At 37.9% G+C, this 19,309-nt stretch overlaps 1 protein-coding gene and 1 pseudogene across 2 annotated transcripts in view; one reads left to right on the plus strand and one right to left on the minus strand.

Annotated features, from left to right (window-relative positions):
- Positions 1 to 19,309, minus strand: part of LOC147825878 (uncharacterized) — a 180,356-nt gene that overhangs the window by 94,151 nt on the left and 66,896 nt on the right. The window lies entirely within an intron of this gene.
- LOC101701776 (mortality factor 4-like protein 1 pseudogene) lies at positions 6,499 to 7,492 on the plus strand (annotated as a pseudogene).

Consider the following 19,309-nt stretch of genomic DNA (forward strand, 5'->3'; position numbering starts at 1 on the left):
CAGTGGAGCTGCTGTTGACTAAAGTTTAAGACGCAGTTTGCTAAGATTCTTCAAGTACCTTTACTCTTCCTGCTCAAAATGAATGTAGTAGGACTTTACATGTTGGCTGTGGTAAGGAAAGGCTTAACTGCCTCAGAAAATAAAGAATCAAAACCAGATTTTCTTTTCCTTCTTTCTTTCTTTCCTTTTTTTTCTTCAAAATGATAGGCATTTCAGAAGGTGCAAACTAAAGTTAATCAAGTATGTACAGGAAGAGACAAAATAGGCATTTCAGTTAGTGATCTGTTCGATATGAGTCAAGTGACTGTGGCTACCAAATTTTTTTTTAAAGTTGAAAGCAAGCAAATACAGAAACTGTAGTCTGCATTAACAGAAGTATGGTGTAGGCTGAAGAAGATAACTGCCCCATTTAACCTTACATTCATGTCAAATGTGAAACACAAACAGTTCAAGACACCATACTTAAGAAGGGCAGAGGTAAATAAGAACATGTTGAGTTGAAAGGGACCAGGACTGTGAAACTGAAGTCATAGTGGAGTGGAAGGAGTGTTATTGAAAGATTTGGAGCAGTTAAACCCACTGAAGAAAGAGTTTGGTGGGAAAAGCTTAAACATATGGACTGTGACATGGAAAAGAATTGGTCTGCAGATAAGAATTTAAAAGCCATTAAGATACTTGAGAACTATTCAAAATGCAGAAATCCATAATTTGAAGATTCATTGTATGGTGAAAAAGTCTAAAGACCTAATGTATGACATTAGAGCTAGTTAGTGTATTGTATTCAGGATTTTTGGTAAATGAATAGATTATAGCTACTCTTGCTAACAGGAGAAAAAATGGGTACCTATATGAAATAATGGATATATTAATTTGTCTCACTATAAAAACCACTTTACTACATATATGTAGCATGGTATATATTTTAAATATTCACTAATTTTATCTTTTCTTTTTACTTTTGCAATATGGCTGTTAAAAATTTTAAATTAAATATGTGGCTCACATTATACTTCTATTAGCCTTGTTCTGTGCTATACTGAGAGAGCATATTATCTTTATTTTGCTATGTTCAAAAAAGAAACTCAAATCTATGCAATCTGAGAGTTCCAGAATTTGGCTTTTCTATCACACATGGCTAACATTAAAAAAGAAAAAGACACAAACTACTTAGAAGAAAAAGATCACCACTGCTCCCTGCCCTCTCCCTCTAAGCACTGCAGAGGTCTAAGCAGATCCTCCTTTGAAATGCTTAGGTCCCCCATGCGCAGACACTCCCAGACAATGAAATGGAGGCATTTCTGGAATATATTCAGTACAAAGAGGTATTCCTTCTCACCCCTACTCCCTTATTTCAGGTGAGTAGTAGTCCCTTAGGTTCTTCCTCCTCTGCTGTGGCTGTTTGTCCATGGGTGGAGCTTGTCCCAGAGGGTATCAAGACACTGCTCCTGCTTCCTTTGCTTCCTTTGCAGGGGAAATAGCTACACACACATGCAAGCCTGTGACAGGAATGAAACTACAGATAGGCTGCATCTTCCCACCCTCATCCTACCAAATAAGACCCAAATGCTCATAACTTGAGGTTATGGTTTTAAGAAATAACTTTGGAACTTGTCATTCCTGACTGGCTCCTTTCAAATCCCATGAAGGATTCTTTCTTCTAAGAAATCTTCCAAAATTCCAATTGCTGAGTGTCCAAGTCCTTTTTCTACTCTAGTCACACCCAGTGAAGTCCAAAAGAAGCAGAATGGTCACAACAAACTCATTTCCCATCCCACTGTACCCCCAGCTTTCAGTTCTCAACAGAAACATCTGCATGAGCAGCATACTGAGACTGTTAGTATGGATCAAGATTCTAACTAGAAAGCCAAAGGACATAAACATATGATGACTGAAATTCACTTCTAGTGTACTGTTTATCCCAGAGAGCCCAAATACATCTCCAAAGGCTTCTTTTTTTTTTCTTCTCACTCTCACAGCCCCTTCATCAAAACTTGATTTAAGACCAGGGATTTAGCTCAGTGGTTCCACTGCCTGCCATGCAAGCACAAGGACCTGAGTTTGATCCCTGGTTTTGATAACAAAAAAAAGAAAGAAAAAACTTGATTTAGGGAAAATTTCATACCCTTAAACCAAGTTCTACACTTAAAATAAATACAGCTTGGCTTTTGCTTCTAAGTCCTCTTTCTTAGTCGGGAATACTATTTTTACAATATAGTTGCTTACTGCCCAAGTACATAAAATGAAACAAAACTTCTTCCTTTTTATAATCTTAAAAACAGCCAAAGGAACATGGGATTAACACACACACACCACAAAATAAATAAAGATTTTTGCCTAAAATATCCTTAGGGTGGATAATAGTGGGTTTCTGGAAGTTAAATGGGTCAACAAGGAGTTTTCCTCATACCAAATAAAACTCAGGGTGTTGCAAGCAGTTTCTTTTGGAGGTACATTTCCACGAACTGTCAATCATCTTCAGTTAACAGAAAATTACACCCATACATTCTTAGAAATCTCCCTGTGTTCTGCCCTCACTGCACAGTGCTGGGTGGTAACGTTCCTCTTTGAGGTGGTGTATATTAAACACACATGACTTAATGTGAAAATGCTAGGGGATTTTTGCTAACTTTTGCATACTTTCCCAGACTAGACACACAAATATTCTTAGAAATATTTTGCAGAGTTTAAGTAATGGTTTCACACATATTCAGACAGCTTTTTGAATAGTGAAAATATTGCCCTAACAATTAATAGTTCATTGTAGGGAAGTGATAATTTTCTTGGTAGGAAAAATTATTGAAACTAGCTATATTCAAGAGCATAGCTATTTCTTTGTACTCATTTGACTGAACTATCAGGCAAATATTGCATAAGTTCCTTTATGAAAGATAAAGGCAGTATTAGTGTTGCAGAAATTAATAAAAAGATAATATAATGTTTCAGTAAGACAGAGGAGCCCATATAGATGTAGAAAAATTAATATTATACAAAAATGGAATGGTTTGTAATAAGATTAACTTCCAATGTCAATTGTTTTGTATTAGCATGAACTTTCATAGTCATGTTTTCTATTCTCATTAAGATTTTCATACGTAGTGTCACCTTTCAATTCCTATGAGATAATTTAAGAATGTTACTTCCAATTTAACAATGAAAAAATGGAAATCTACAGAGCTTAAATAACTTTGCCAAAGCAATAGAGTAGTTAATTGGTGACAAATCCCGCCACTTTTACTGGTTAACCAAAATTATAAATCCATGGAGCATCTGTATGGTGTATATGAATCTTACAAATTAGATTATCATATGCTCCTACAATTTTGCTACTTTGGAACTTAATACATCACTTGAACACAGTCCAAAGGAAATTTAACTGAGAATTCATTATCTAATAATACTTATGTAAGCTTTGCTATAAATAATCACTATATGGGCCAATCCTTGGAGAGAGAACTTTCATATGAGAAACACAAAATATGAATAAAACAAAATAAAATATAGATAATAGGAAGTAAAGAGACAGATTTTGTTCAAATGGGAAGAGGACAAGAGATGGAGAGGGGAGGGAGAAAGAGGGAATAAAAAAATTAAGAGGCGTTATGTACATGTACCAACTTCCCATAAGGAATGTAATCATGTACTGTAAACATGTACTAAAGAAGAATAAAAACAAAAATATGAAGCAATTAAATGTTTATTATGTCATTCAGAAAAAAAATATTAGCAGGTTTTTATTCCCAGAGACCACCACTCTGAATGGACAGTAGAGATCTTCTGAAGACTAACAATCCAAAACCAATTCTGTTTAGATAAAATGTGCTTCTATGCACATATTTGGTTTCTAGAACACCTGCATGGCTTAGGACTGTGCCCTACCCTTTCTCCTGACTGCTGAACACACAGAGCACAGCTTCTCACACTCATGCAAAGTCACAGCCCCAAACTCCAGTTAGCACTGCTCATGCTTAGAATCCCACATTTTCTGGAATAAAAGGTATTACTCAATGCATTATCAAATAATAGCAAACTGCATTGAAGAATACAAAAGCAAAAAAGCAGTACTGAGTAGAAATAATTATTCACATTTTAACACCTAGCCCAGAATTGTCTTCAGTAAATATTTGTACAGCTGAACCCAATAATATCAAAAATGATATTCAAAAGGAAATTTTCCTTTTGAAATTCTTACGTAGTAGTGTGTAAAATCCACGACTGATTGAAAATTGACCATACCTTTGTCTAGAGTCTTAGCCATTGCTGAAGATGTACAAATATCCATATTTGAGGAACAAACTAAGTTCCAGAGAGAATGCCCAAAGACATAAAGATGAGAGGCACAATTGGGCCATGCACCCAGAATGTCAGACTCTTGATTCAGTGTTCTACATTATTGCTTAGAAATGCCATTCGTAAACTAATTCGAATCACATTGCCAAATATATGGCTACTGAAAAATAGATTTCTAGGTACTTATATATTTAGGCTGACAATTCAGATGTTTTAAAAATCCTCAATACTTTTAATATTGGCCTCTGAGTCAAGAGACAGGTTCAAATCTCCCTCTCCCTTTCTCTTTCTTCCCTCCAATCTCCCATCATGAGAGTTGCTATGTTTTCCAGGCTAGTCTCAAACTTCCAATCCTCCCATCTCAGTTCTCCAGGATTTTAGTTGTGTGTCACTGCACCCAACTTCCAGTCTCAATTTTTAACTACTTTTTTGATGGTGGTCATTTTGCTATACTGAGTGTTACTCTCCTAAACTGTAAAATGAAAAGGCCAAACATATTTGTTAAATTGCAATTGACCAACAAAAAGATCAAATTGACAACTGACTGAAGCAAAAAATTCCACCTGACTTAACTCTTGTAACTAAAGAGTCTAGATAGACATGCTAGATATGGTATAATCCAGTAGCTTGAATCATGCCACCAGGACCTAATCTTCCTTCTGCCTACTGTTCCTATATATTGGCTCTGCTTTCAAGGCCCATATGTCACATGACCTTCAGCTTCTCTAGGTCTGCATCCTCCCAAATTCAATTCCTTTGAGTCAGGCAAAATCAGGACAAAAATAGCTGTTAGGTCACTTACGTAAGTAATAATTAATTTTATGCAATCCTTTGATGTGTATCTTAGCTTATAAGGATATATCAACTGTTCTGAAGAAGCTTAACACTGATTTCTGTGCACCAGAGGCAGATATTTGTTATACACAACTGTCATGGCTAGAATTTTGTCATGTACTCAATGCTTCAGCTCGGCCTGATTGTAGTTTCTTTCATGTACTGTGCCATCATGTACCATCTTCCATTTGCCTAGGATTCTCTTATCCTTCCTTACCTCCCTGAAAAATACACATTCATAGACCCAAGCATCACTTTCCCTGGAAACTCTTCCCTGATTACTGCCTTTCTCTCAAGTGAAATTGACTACTTCATTGTACTTAGACCTTCCTACATATCTCAGCTGAACAAAGGGTATTATGTACTATTCCTTTTTATATGTCTTCTCCCAAAGACTATTGGCATTAGAGAGTAGTACCCATGTCATCTTTGTGTCCGCATGGCTAGATTCAGTGTCTGAAAGAGCAGTCATTCCATCAATTACTATAAATGAATCAATCAATTAATCAGTGAAATCTAGTTTCTCCCACACGGAACTACTAACTCCCACTCTCACCTAAAACATGAATGCAAATAATGGATCTCCCTCCCATAGCCCACTCCAATTACTTGGCAATAACAAATGGGTTTATATTCTTACATCTTCATAAATTACAACTGATCTTGATCTTGCTTTCTAACTATGTTCAAGACAAGAGTGTTCATTTGGTTTTATAAAATGGATGAGAATCTATTACCACTAAATCTGAGGGACCTAGGTACTAGAATATGTGCTTCCCAGTATGTACACAGTCATATATAATCATTGTCCTAGGATTTCTTTGGTAAAATTACTGGAACACTTTTAACAGAATTTTTCAGTGTACAACTTGTGTCACTAATTAGTAATTCTCAACTATGGTGGTTAATTTGAGAAAAAGAGTCTGTGCTTCAGAAATTCAGTATAGAGTCATAATATTCCTACTATTCCTTCATTACCATGGGTTTGCTCGTTATTATGTCAAAGAAGTACAGAGTGAAAACATTACTTAGGGAGCTACACGACAGAAGCAGAAGTGGGGTTATAATTTTGGGTACCCTACCTTTCCCCCACCCCGTTACTTTTATACAAGAAAGAGAAAATTTAAAAGAGGAGTCTGAAAAAGCCTAGAAAAGGAAAAGTAACATGCAATGAGCAGAAGCAACCCATTCCCCTTGCTTTTATTACAGGAGTGTGTAAATGAACATCTGATGATATATCCAGCTGCCAACAAGAAAGAGCCCCCACTTCGGGCGCTAGCAAATCGGGCCCAGGATGTAGAGCGGCTGTGCCTGACTGCGGCGCGTCTGACGTGAGTACAGAGTAGGGGGCGGTAGTCAGGGTAGTGGGAGGAGGCGGCGAATCACTTATAAATGGCGCCCAAGCGGGACCCGAAGCCCAAGTTCCAGGAGGGTGAACGAGTACTGTGTTTTCATGGGCCTCTTCTTTATGAAGCAAAGTGTGTAAAGGTTGCCATAAAGGACAAACAAGTAAAATACTTTATATATTACAGTGGTTGGAATAAAAATTGGGACGAATGGGTTCCAGAAAGCAGAGTACTCAAATATGTGGACACCAATCTACAGAAACAACGAGAACTTCAAAAAGCCAATCAGGAGCAATATGCAGAGAGAAAAATGAGAGGGGCTGCTCCAGGAAAGAAGACATCTGGTCTGCAGCAGAAAACTGTTGAAGTGAAAACAAAAAAGAACAAACGAAAAAACCCTGGTAATGGAGATGGTGGCAGTACCAGTGAGACACCTCAGCCTCCTCGGAAGAAGAGGGCCCGGGTAGATCCTACTGTTGAAAATGAAGAAACATTTATGAACAGAGTTGAAGTTAAAGTAAAGATCCCTGAAGAGCTAAAACCGTGGCTTGTTTATGACTGGGACTTAATTAACAGACAGAAACAGCTCTTTTACCTTCCTGCCAAGAAGATTCCATTCTAGAGGACTATGCAAATTATAAGAAATGTCGAGGAAACACGGATAATAAGGAGTATGCTGTTAATGAGGTTGTAGCAGGGATAAAAGAATACTTCAATGTGATGCTGGGCACTCAGCTCCTCTACAAATTTGAGAGACCACAGTACACTGAGATCCTTGCCGATCACCCTGATGCACCCAGGTCGCAGGTGTACGGAGCACCACTCCACTGAGATTATTTGTACGAATTGGAGCTATGTTGGCCTACACACCTCTGGATGAAAAGAGCCTTGCTTTATTACTGAATTATCTTTATGATTTCCTCAAGTATCTGACGAAGAATTCAGCAACTTTGTTTAGTGACAGTGATTATGAAGTGGCCCCTCCTGAGTACCATCGGAAAGCGGTGTGAGGCGCTCTCACCCGTGTTTGGATCTCTGTCAACATGTTTTGTTCCTAGTCCTTCTCTTGTACAAATGATGCACTTTGAAGATGTTAGTGTACAAGAGAGTTGATGTTTGTTTTGATTTTAAACAAAGAAAATAAAAGGGGTTACAACTCCTTTTTTCTTTTTTCTTTTCATTTCAAAGTTGCTACCAGTGTATTCAATGATGGACAACAAAGAGACATGGTGTAGTGTTTTATTGCCTAGTTGACAAAGCTGCTTTTGAATGCTGGTGGTTCTATTCCTTTGACACAACGCATTTTTATAATACATGTTAATGCTATCTGAGAAAATGCTCTGATTCCTAGTGCCAAAGGTCCAATTCAGTGTATATAACTGAACACACTCATCCATTTGTGCTTTTTTTTTTAAAACGGTGCTTAAAGAACCCATCCTTTGCAAGTCATTCATGTTGTTCCTTAGGCATTTTATCTTTGCTTGAATTGTTGAAGAATGGTGAATTGTTTCATGGTTTTTGTATTTGTGTCTAATGCATGTTTTAACATGATAGACGCAATGCATTGTGTAGCTACAGTTTTCTGGAAAAGTCAATCATTTAGGAATTGTTTTTCAGATCTTCAATAAATTTTTTCTTTAAATTTAAAAAAAAAAGAGCCCCCAAAGCATATGTCCTCAGTATATGATTAACTGTTCAATATGGACCAAAAAAAAGTTCTTTTAAAGTATGAAGACATTTTGGGGTCTTCTTGTATAATTATATTCTTACAAAACAGAGTTCAACAAGGCATTTATGAACACCTGCTCTGTGGCCAGCATTGTGCTAACCACTGCAGCCTGCATATCTTAAGGATGGTTTGTCCTGCCTTCATGGCTTAGGTCTCTACATCCTTCCCAGACACATAGCTCTGAGTGTGTGTGTGTGTGTGTGTGTGTGTGTGTGTGTGTGTTCATCCTTTTTCTATTCCTTTTAAATCAGCACTCTGTAATAACAAGAACACATTTTGGTGCTGAGCTGGGTAAGGGAAACCAAGAAAGTTGTTTATATGACTCATTTCTGTTCATGTTTTATAAAGTTTCATTTATTTGACACCCCACCCTCCGTGTGACCCCAACAATCTTGGCAGCAGCACTGAGGCCTGAGATGACAATGATTAAGTCCAGTCTCCTGAACAAAAGATAGAACTCTTCCAGCTCTGTTTTCTAAGGGTAGGAAAAACCATGTGAATCTCCATCTGGATATTAGACCCTTGCAATTCCACAAATAACGGTCATATTTGAATACTTGAAAAGAAAAGGAGCATGAATTTAAAGATGTTTATTTTTGGCAATTGGGAATTTTCTAACAGAAGCTGGTATTGGAGAAGGAGGCTATCTAAAAAATCCTTTCCTCCTAAATCATTATGCTTTTATAAGGATGCCCCATGGAGTTTGGAATGACATGATAAAATATAAGCATAACATTTGGGAAATTCTCAAGAAGCCAGAAAAATAGTATTAGAGAGGCAGAAAATGTAAATTGAACCAGAATTTCAAACAAGTTAGTGTTTACCTACTAGGTGTCAGCTCTTCACCCAGATGGCACCAATTCTAGATGTGTAAAGCATATTCAAAGGAGTAAAACCCAACAGCTAGAGAAATTTCAATAAGAGCTAGTACAGGAAGAAGACAGTGGAGATAATCAGCCTTTCAGGAAAGCATTTAAAGCCTCAAAGAAAATCAATGATAGTTGAAAAATGTCTGTGTCCAAGGTGTGCTCCTTGCACAGGGTTTCTACCTGAAGCCAAAAGGGGGGACTTTATGCTTGGAGTAAAGAGTTAGGGAGTGCAAATATATTCTGAGTAGAAGGAGAATCTATCACAAAATGGTGCAAACCACGTGAGCAATGAGAACATATAGCATAGGCTTTTTTCTCCCAGTCTGAATCACATTTTATTGAAAATAATGTGTAAATGTATTAATAGCTGTACTGAACTAAACAATAGTGCACATCCAATCACACTGAGTGATGCAGCTTCTGCAGAACAGTCTCCATGTCCCAAGCCATGAAAGGAAAAGAAATCACTTCTAATAAGAAAAGTGACAGAACAAAGTTAATTCTATTCCATCACAGAAGCTTCCTTTCCCCTTCCAAGAAAATATAACATCTAAAAGCTCAAGCAGAGTCTCAGTTAAATTGCAAGGAGTATTAACAAAGAAATTCCTATTTCTTGATTAGAATCCTATCTGCCTCTCTTCAAGAAACTAAAAAATTGCAATTCTCAGAGTGGATTTCTTCCTGCTGAATCATCCAGGGGAGCTGGCATACTTCTCAAGGCACAGTCTGTCAGCTCAGCTCTACAAACAAGTCAGCAGCTGGAAGCACCCTTACAACTGGAAAGAGAAACCTGGTGTGTGGCCTGGATGGAAGTCTGGGCTTTGTAATAGAAAGACCGAAGATACTTCTGTCTAGAAAGCTGCTGAGGGAGGTGCTCGAAATCCAGGGAAAGGTGCCAGTCCACATCAACACCACATAATCATAAAGGAAAAACTGCCCAGGTGCCAACACTGGCTGTACTAAAGGGAAGCCCTATATCTGTGTTAAAAAACACTGACAAGCACAAGAGAAATACATCAAAGATTGGGGTAACAGTAAGATTTAGCATTACAGTTGTTAAAGTGCTTTCTCTCAAATGATTGTGTTGAATCTTCACAATTTCATGGATGGAAAAAAAGCAGATATTTTATCTATTTTATTGTTATTATTGGGTCCAGTTTTCAGGTTTATTGTAAAGTGAGAAATGAGATATTAAATGAATGTTATCCTTTGTATGGCCACTCAAGACATCATGGAACCACCCAAGAAGAACAGGTCTGACCCCTCCACTGTGCATCCAGGAAGAGCCCACATTCAGATTCCTCATGGCCTAGTCCTCACACAGCAAGCCCACCCACACACCATGGGACAGGATCCCAACTCAGACCCTCAGACATCTTTTGACATCAAAAGACTCCATCTTTGGAATACCTGTGGTCAACAAATTCCAATTAGGGATTCCATTCCTGAAATCCTCATTTAGCAAAAGAAAGTCAATTAACTTCTCCTGTCCTTAACCCCTTAATGTTCTGTCTTTCTTCTCTTTAGTTTCTTGTCCATAAACTACTATACCATAGACTTAGATAATTCATTCCTTTATGTAAGAGAAATACCTCCCATATGCTCAATAGCTTCTCCCCACATGATACTGCATAGTTCACCTACCTTGGAACTGAGGTAGGGATGACCATATATTGACTCATTAATGCCACTTTGGAGCCACCATACTTTCACACTGGTTATTGTGCAACCTGCCTACATCACCATGTATACATCTGTATTTCTAAACCTATTTACCTCCTGGTCACATTCTTCCAGACATAATGGTCCTGTTCTCCCCTCATGGCCAACCTCTGCCACTACACTAGAAAATTTGCATGCAATCCACTCAGCACCCTCAACCTACTGCTCCTTGACCTAAATGCACAGTAACAAATCTTACCCTTATTCAAGTTATACTGCTCCACACTGTCAGGGATACATGTTGAAGTTTTTCATCATCAAGAATTGCTCCACACTCAAAGTCATAACTTAAAATATTCCACTTTATGACCCAGTATCCTTTCCTCTGGTGTTGTCAAGATCCCTATGTACACTTGCTCTTCAAATTCATGGAGTCCTCCAACTACTGGGCCTTCATAACCTCACAGCCCTTTTGTGTTTCCCAAAACAACAGATTCTCTCTCTCTCTCTCTCTCTCTCTCTCTCTCTCTCGGCATTTCCACATTCTCCAAAATACACCTCAAAATCACATGTCCAAAATTGGTCTCTTTTAATCTCCGCTTCTTTCTCTGTCTCACACACACACACACACACACATACATCACTTCTCTTATCTCCCCTTCACCACCCAGTTGCCTGAGATAGAAACCTGGTAGTCATCTGTGCCCCCTCCCTCTGCCTCACCCAATTCATCAACAATGTCTACCAATATTATCTCTTAATCTTCTCTCAAGTCCAATACCTTTTCCCTGTTCAAATAATGAACAACAACACTGTTCAAATAAGGAAATTAAATCTGAGAGAGGCCAAGAAATTGCACAATGTCACACAACTGGTAGTGGCAGAGCCAACTCAGACACTTATCTGCTTCTAACACCAAAACTTGAAATTAGAGAATATCTTCACTCATAGGGGAGACTTTATAGCCAAAGACATATCCAAGAAGCACAAATGAAACTATCTCAAATCCAGGATGACTCTCAAACTAAGGGTGTTTAGAGTCACACAAGGACTCTAATGCCACAAGTGACAGCCCCAGCTCTAAAAGAAGAGAGAATGAGCATCACAGCAGAGCCAGTCCCAAACCCAAATATGATGCCACACTAAATTTACTTCACATAGACCACAAACTAACCCTCCAAGTCAAGCTATGCCCAAAAAGGTTTTGGGATTGGTGACCTACATGCAGTAAAGATATCTTTTTTTTCCCAGAAGATGGGGTCTTTAATTGCACAAGTAAGGATATTTTTGAAAACTTCTTTTTGTCAGCTTGTATTAGGATCCACTAGAGGGAAAAAAAGTATGATTATACAAAGGTATGTATTAGATAAGCCTACAGCATCAAAATGGAAGAGTCAGAATAGCCAGACAGTTTTTACTCAAATAAAGTTGATGTATCACAAATAATGATCACACAAATGAACAAAGAGAAATTTATTCACTGCACTAATAGGGATACAGTGTATTTTTATTCTCTGGGGATGGTAATAGTGATGGCTGAACAAGCTTTAAAAATGAGAAAAAGAAAAGATATAGAAATATGGGGTCCCACTGGAGACATACCTTCATGGGCTTGTTTCACTCATAACTTCTATGGTAAGTATCTAGAGGCTCCAAAGAACTCTTGTGAAATTCACTCTCTAGTAAAGAAATCACCTTCACTTAATTCATGAGTACTTTATGGAGCTCTAAATGATGAGTGTGTCACACAGGATCACAATGATAAAGATAATAATAACAAATAGTTTTGAGTACTTACTAAATGTCACCACAAAGCCAAACATTTTACATATATAAATAAATTCTATCCCTCCAACAACAATAAAGGGAGTAGGTGCTACTATCCCACCTCTTAAACAGAGAAAATTGAGGTATGCAGAGTGGAAATAATCATGGTCACATACCTTGCAAGGGTTGAAAGAGATAAACATATCTAATTTCTAAATACAATACAAAATAGTATTACACAATTCTTACAATTTTTTTTTTTTTTGGTACCAGGGATCTAACTCAGGGCCTTGTGCTTTCGAGACAGGTGGTGGAACCACTGAGCTAAATCTCTGGCCCTATAATTCTTAATTTTTGTTTCCAAATGGATTACTCTTTTAAACACAGTACTCCTTATGTAGTCATAGTTAGATGATATTAACAGATGAATTTTTGAAGCTAGCAGGCTTGATAATGCATTTTAAACATACTTCCAGATATGTATTAATAAATGCTCCAAGTTTGTGGCCAATAGTCTTGATTATATACTTTCTTTTTCTTTTAGAGTGTTAAGGATTGAACACAGGACCATTTTTTTTAATTCATCAATTTTATTGGTACATTTTAGGTATATGATATGACATTCATCATTGGGAATTTGCACCGTACATGATACATCTTGGTTCTTATTTTTTCCCCATTCCCCTGCCCTCCCTTCAACCCCTCCGCTCCTCTCTATTTACAAAGACTTTGTTTCCATTTTTTTCCTTTTCTCATATTTATTCCTTTCCCTTACCCCACCCATTTCTCCTTCCCCTTTGGACCTTTTCTTTCTATTTCACATTATCTATTATACATTTTGATCCTTATTTACACTTTCAGTTCCTCACAGCAGAGAAACTATTCGGTATTTACACATGTGTGTCCTATTTATTTCACTTAAGAGTATGGCCTCAATGTGCATCAATTTAGCTATAAATGTCTCTAGTTTCTCACTTTATGGCTGAGTAGTACTCCATTTTATTTTTTAAAAAAAACACATCTTCTCTATCCAGTCTCCAGTTATGGGCAATTGGGCTGTTTCCAAGTTTTAGCTATTACAAACTGTGCCACTATAAACGTGGGTGCACATATATCACTGTGGTATGATTCTTTTAATTCTTTTGGGAAGATACCCAACAGAGGAATAGCTAAAACTAACAGGGTTAAATGGGACCTCTAATCCTAGTTTTTGGAGATATCTCCATACTGATTTCCACAATGAACCCAGGACCTTTAAGCTACACTATGGGTCCAGCTTTTTTTTTTAGAAAGAGAGAGGGTGCTGCTAAGTCACCAAGTTGCCCAGTCTGGGTTACAACTTGGAATCCTCCTGTCCTCATCTACTTGAGAGCAGAGATTCCATGTGTGTACCACCATATTTATCCTGATTATATACTTTTTAAAGATCTTTGCTTTTTCACTCATGGAACTCAAGCCTCACTTCCTTATAAACACACAAGTCATTTTCAGATTTAAACTATGAAGAAAACTGAGCTAACTTATTTGTTGTCCTTTCTTTTGGCTTGTAAAGGAAAAGATGTCTTTAGATATCTGAATTGTTGTTTCTGAGTTCCACAAATTGGAGGCTTGGGAAAGAGTTCTAGACCAAGAGCCTACACCCATGAGTGGTGCTATTTGCTGAACGTTTCAGTTATTTTCCAATTCTAGTCTGGTGGGGCCCTGAGTCTAGTTATGACCAGTCCATTGTTAAGAAAAAGGATGTGTTTACTTCCAGACCAGATATAAATTATAATACAAGATTCTTCAAAGCTTTTTGTCTTTTAATGATATAGTGACCAAAAGATGGCTAGCAGCTTGAGTTTTTAAGTGACTTTACAGAGTGGGTCCCTGCAGACCTCAGATAGACATGAGCCATTAGTGAGAAATATCATTTGTTTTTTAAACCACTGAGATTTTGAGATTATTCATTACCACAGAATAACCTGCTTCATCCTGATTGATCAAACTCCTTCTTGTTTATATTCGGGCTTATGTGGCACCTTTACTGACAAACCCAGAAGGCAGTAAACACTCAAGTCCCCACAGGATGGTGTCCTAGAAAATGTTTCTGATAATTTCACTTGTCCTCTTATGGAGTTCATATTTCCGTCTGGCTTTTCTCTTTACACTTCTAATGTCAATGAAGATGTTCATTAGGGGTACTGAGAAGAAATGAATGTAAGGGAAAAAGTAAATGAATGACAATTTGTCAACACCATGCCCTAAATGAAGTTACCTGCAACTTTTATAAGAATTCCATATGAATAGACCATGAAGCCTACGGAAAGGCAATGTAAATACGTTTTAGATCTATTATGCTTTTATGTTCCTGTGTGTGGCCACCCAAATGAGTTAACTAGAGGTTGCATTTACCTATACTCAGTGGCTCAGGATTTTAAATTAATTTTCATTCAAAACGTGGGCTGTAGAAGATAATAATCATGATTGCTAAGCATCAGAATAAAAGGTCGTACCCAGGCCTGGTGGCACACACCTTAATCGAGCACTCTGGAGGCTGAGGCAGGAGGATTGTCACAAGTTGAAGGCCAGCCTGGGCTACATTGAGTTCAAGGCCTCCCTGAACTCCATACCAAGAGCCTGTCTAAATAACAACAACAAAAGTTAAAGGGCAGCATGAGGAAAACTGACCACATGGCGTCTTGTGGTCTAGAGATTTAGTTGCTCATACAACAACATGAGAGGAGAGAACCCCCCAAAAGACTAGTCACTTCATTTTTGTGTTGCAGAAATTCAGGTTAACACAGGATTTGCCAATAAAGGGGATGGGAGAATGGCAGCATTCACTTTTTGAACTGAAAAAATAAATGTAGGATTTCTGGGCTGACTAATGTTCTAGGACAAACCAGGCAGGCAGCCAATTTCTGGGAATTCTGATGAAAAGACAACAAGACCATGATTTTCTTCATGGAAGGAGCTATGTGGGAACACTGATGTCCACAAGAGTAGCCTAGGCCTTTAGCTTGCCTTAAAGATTCAAAAATATTCAATCGTAGGGATTTCTCAATGCTCTTGCAGTCAAAAACCTACATGAAATGATAAAAGCTGAGTTCATTCTGAGAAGTGTAAAGCATATTTGTCCATCCATCTCCTTTTACAATGTGTTACTACTGTTGTTTTTTAACCTTACTCTAAAAATACGTGGTTAATTCTACTAAAATGTAACCTTGTTTCTATTTCTCATTCATGCACTCATTTACTCTTGTCATAAAGTACCTACTCTGCTTTAGAGACTATGAGGGCCCTGCAGATAAAACAGTCACGGAATCAGAGAGGCATAGTTCATGCCCTCAGGAAGCTGCCAGGCCAACCTAATAATTTCAAGAGCACTGGGAAAAGTAATAAAATGATCATGTTTATTTCTTGGTTGGGAAAGCTATTAAAATTTGCAATTTTAAGTCAGAGAGGCAGTAAGTCTTTCAATTCAGGTCACAATATAAGTTTATAGGAAAGTCTGAAATAAAAATAAAGCATTTCCTTTATCTGGCCAACAGGGTCCCCACCATGTTGAGACAACCATAGATATCATTTAACCCCAGACTAAAGTAGACTTTTATTACAGACTATGGCTAGTGAAATGTCAAAGGATGTTTCACAAGATCTAAACTGTCATTAAAAACTTCCCCACCACTGTTGATGTGATTAACATATGGTATATACAGGCTGAAAATAAAATCCCTGGGATGTTTCATTGTGTGTATAATATAATTCCCGGGGGAGAAAAAATTCACTTTGGTAACTGATATAAAGGAATCATTTTATGGCTCTACACAAAAATTCCCAGACTTCCCTGAAATGTAGGGTCTTCTTAAGTAGTATTTACCTTGACTCAGTGATGGTGAACCTTTTAGAGTTTTCAATGATAACAAACAGCCCGCTGCAGCACGTGTGCCATAGGCTCGCCACCCCTGAAGATGGAGCACTCGCATTTGCCAAATGAAGAACTAATCCCCATGACTTATTGGCCCTCCAGAGTCTGAGCAGGAAGCTGCCAACTGCAAATTCAGAGAATTTGTTTTAAGTGGCATTGTATATAACTGCTTTCAGAGGAAATTCAAGCAGATTTGCAGACATTTTAAGCAAGCCCTTTCACAAAGGCCTACAAACTATCAAGTTATCTGGGGTTTGTGAAATCTTCAAACCAATACCAAGTTTAACATATTTATATGTGTTTTATAAACATAAGTCCATGGGAATAAAAGTATTACAAAATCAAGTTTTGGAAAAAGCCTAACTCTTGCTTAGTTGGGTGAGTTGAAAGAGAAAGCTACGGACATATTGGAAAAGAGTTACTTCAGGTTTAAATCATAGGGAAAGAAACCTTGCGACTGAGATTGGATAATAATAGGTAGTAGAAGCCACAGGAAGTCTTTTTCACACTCAGATCAGTGCGCCCCTCAAAGGAAGAAAATGAAGTGCACAGCCCACAAACCAGAAGAAGGCCTGCACAGGAAGTGGAGCGGAAAATACAATGGTATGGACTCTGAAACAGGATGAAGCCAGTCTATGTGAGGTTCAAGAAAGCCAAGTAGACAGTATGTGCATCCAAGTGTTTCCTGGAGTCATTAACTCAGGACCACATCCTGATATCTAGCACCACTGAACCACAGAAAAAAAGATGCAAAAATGGGGATACATTTTAAAATCTCATTTTGCTATTGATCAGATCCTTCCTTGAGCACTTTGCTGGGTACACACTGGATCCCAGCACTGTGAGTGCTTTGACAGTACGAGATTTCCCAGCAAAATTAGACAAGCAGATTGACCTGACAAGTAATATGAAGTAGCTTCCCTAGACAGTGCCAAGGAATTAGGTGTCAAAAGCCTGAGGTGGTTATTAAAATATGATTACCGCCTCCAATTATCTGACTACAGGCTCTTCACTGCCAGAAAACTGCTACAGCAGAATCCAGCCAAACCAATCACTGCTCCCCATGGAAGCATCCACTGAGAGCACTTGCTAGCATCCCCGCTGTTTGCAAAGTGGCTATAGACGGGCAGTGACAGCAATTTCTATTGTCAATTAAGGAGAAATTGTGCAACAGGATTTCAGCTTTTAACTGGATTTCAGCCATGCTGCTTTCAAACACTTTTCTCCTTTGATTCCCTTTCAGCTGGAACTTTTTTGGCAGCCAAATTCTAGTGGATTTCACTTCCACAGTCATCAGGCAGTAGAGAGGATAAAAAACTGGGAGGGGGTCAGAAAACCCCAGCTCTATCCCAAGTCAACTGCAAGCCAGGTTGCTTTTCTGAGTTTCCTTTTCTTTTAATCACAAAATACAATACCACAAAATGTACCGCACAGAGTTACAGAGGAAGTTATAGGAAAGAACAGATAAGCAAAATACTATAGAAGGTATATTCATGCATGAGCACTTAAGTGTGTACGTGCCCATTATGTATGTGTATATGCACACAATTTTTTAAAACGTTTTCTAATGCATAAAAGTAAAGTGTAAATTTAGCAATCGTCTGGTTAACTGATATGTACAATCTGGATATTTCTGAACAATGATTCCTCTTTTGGTTGGGGAGAAAAGAAAATGTGTTTTAATTTTCAGATCACCTTTCTTCAAGTCCTCCTAGCCACGGAGTCTAGGTAAGACTGACTTTCATGATTGCTGAGAGGCTAGATAAAATATTTTGAGAAAAAAGTAATAATAACTACTGGTTATTCAGTGTTTATAGGCTGGTCAGTGTATAAAGCATTTAACAGTCATTATTTTGCCTCCTTCATCACAGTCCAGTGAAGTATGTATTACCTGACGACAAGAAGCAATGCTTCTGGAGAAATACTCTAGGCTTTAGTATTTCTGTCCTGCTGCTAAAAATTGGTCTTTGTGCTCCGGCTGGTGTCAGAGCAGATGGTCACTGGGAGGGTGACATGGAGGAAGCAGTGTGAGGGAGGAGTTCTGAAGGCAGAGGAAAGCACCTGTGCAGCATACGCTCAGATTGAAGGGCTGTGTTTCTTTGGTTAATGCCATGGAGGTTTGTATTAAGACAGGACAGGAAAGAACTTTTCCTAAACTCTACAGGCATTTCACTTAGACTACAACAATTTTTCAAATGTGGGAATACATTGTTTGGGAAATTTCATTAAATTTGGTTTCATTTGTTTAAAAATCGCTGCCTCTTGATCCCTATATGTTAGTTAATATGGTTTCTTTTGAGTTAGATACATTTCAAGTAGATGTTCTCAATTATGTCCTAGAGAGAAATACTGACTTGGAAGAGCTTTCTAATATGATGTTTGGACCCTAGAAGAACCACAAACCATATTTGTTTAGTCATTGACTATTATTTGGAAATACCAAGGAAGGGTTTAATAGAATTTTAGAATCAAAATTAATATTAATAGTAAATAGCCAATATTTGTTAAGCTCTTACAGAATAGCAAGCATAGTTTCATACCCCTTACATGTGACTCTTACTGTATATGAGATACCTACCCTTATAGCTTCCACTTTCCAAATAAAAGACTAAGTTTATCATCACATATTTCTCATTGTCAAAATGGCCACCAAAATGACTAAGAAGGGTAGACCTGAGACAAGAGTAATGGAACATTTTCAAGGCTTCACCCCTCCTGAACCTCCTCACTTCTTCATGTCCTCCTAAGTATCTTATTCCATCACTGAAGGTGGTTCCAAAATCCATTTATTTACCCTTTTGCTCCCTAACACAAATTGATGACTGGTCATTTCCTGAAAAATTATGCAGAAAAAGGTAAATTCTTAAAAGGCAATGAAGGATTTTTTAACTTTAAAGGGTCTGAG

Source organism: Heterocephalus glaber, unplaced genomic scaffold, assembly GCF_053883595.1.
Source record: "Heterocephalus glaber isolate CG9 unplaced genomic scaffold, H.glaber_assembly_v1.0 deba00001481, whole genome shotgun sequence".
Taxonomy (NCBI): Eukaryota; Metazoa; Chordata; class Mammalia; order Rodentia; family Bathyergidae; genus Heterocephalus; species Heterocephalus glaber.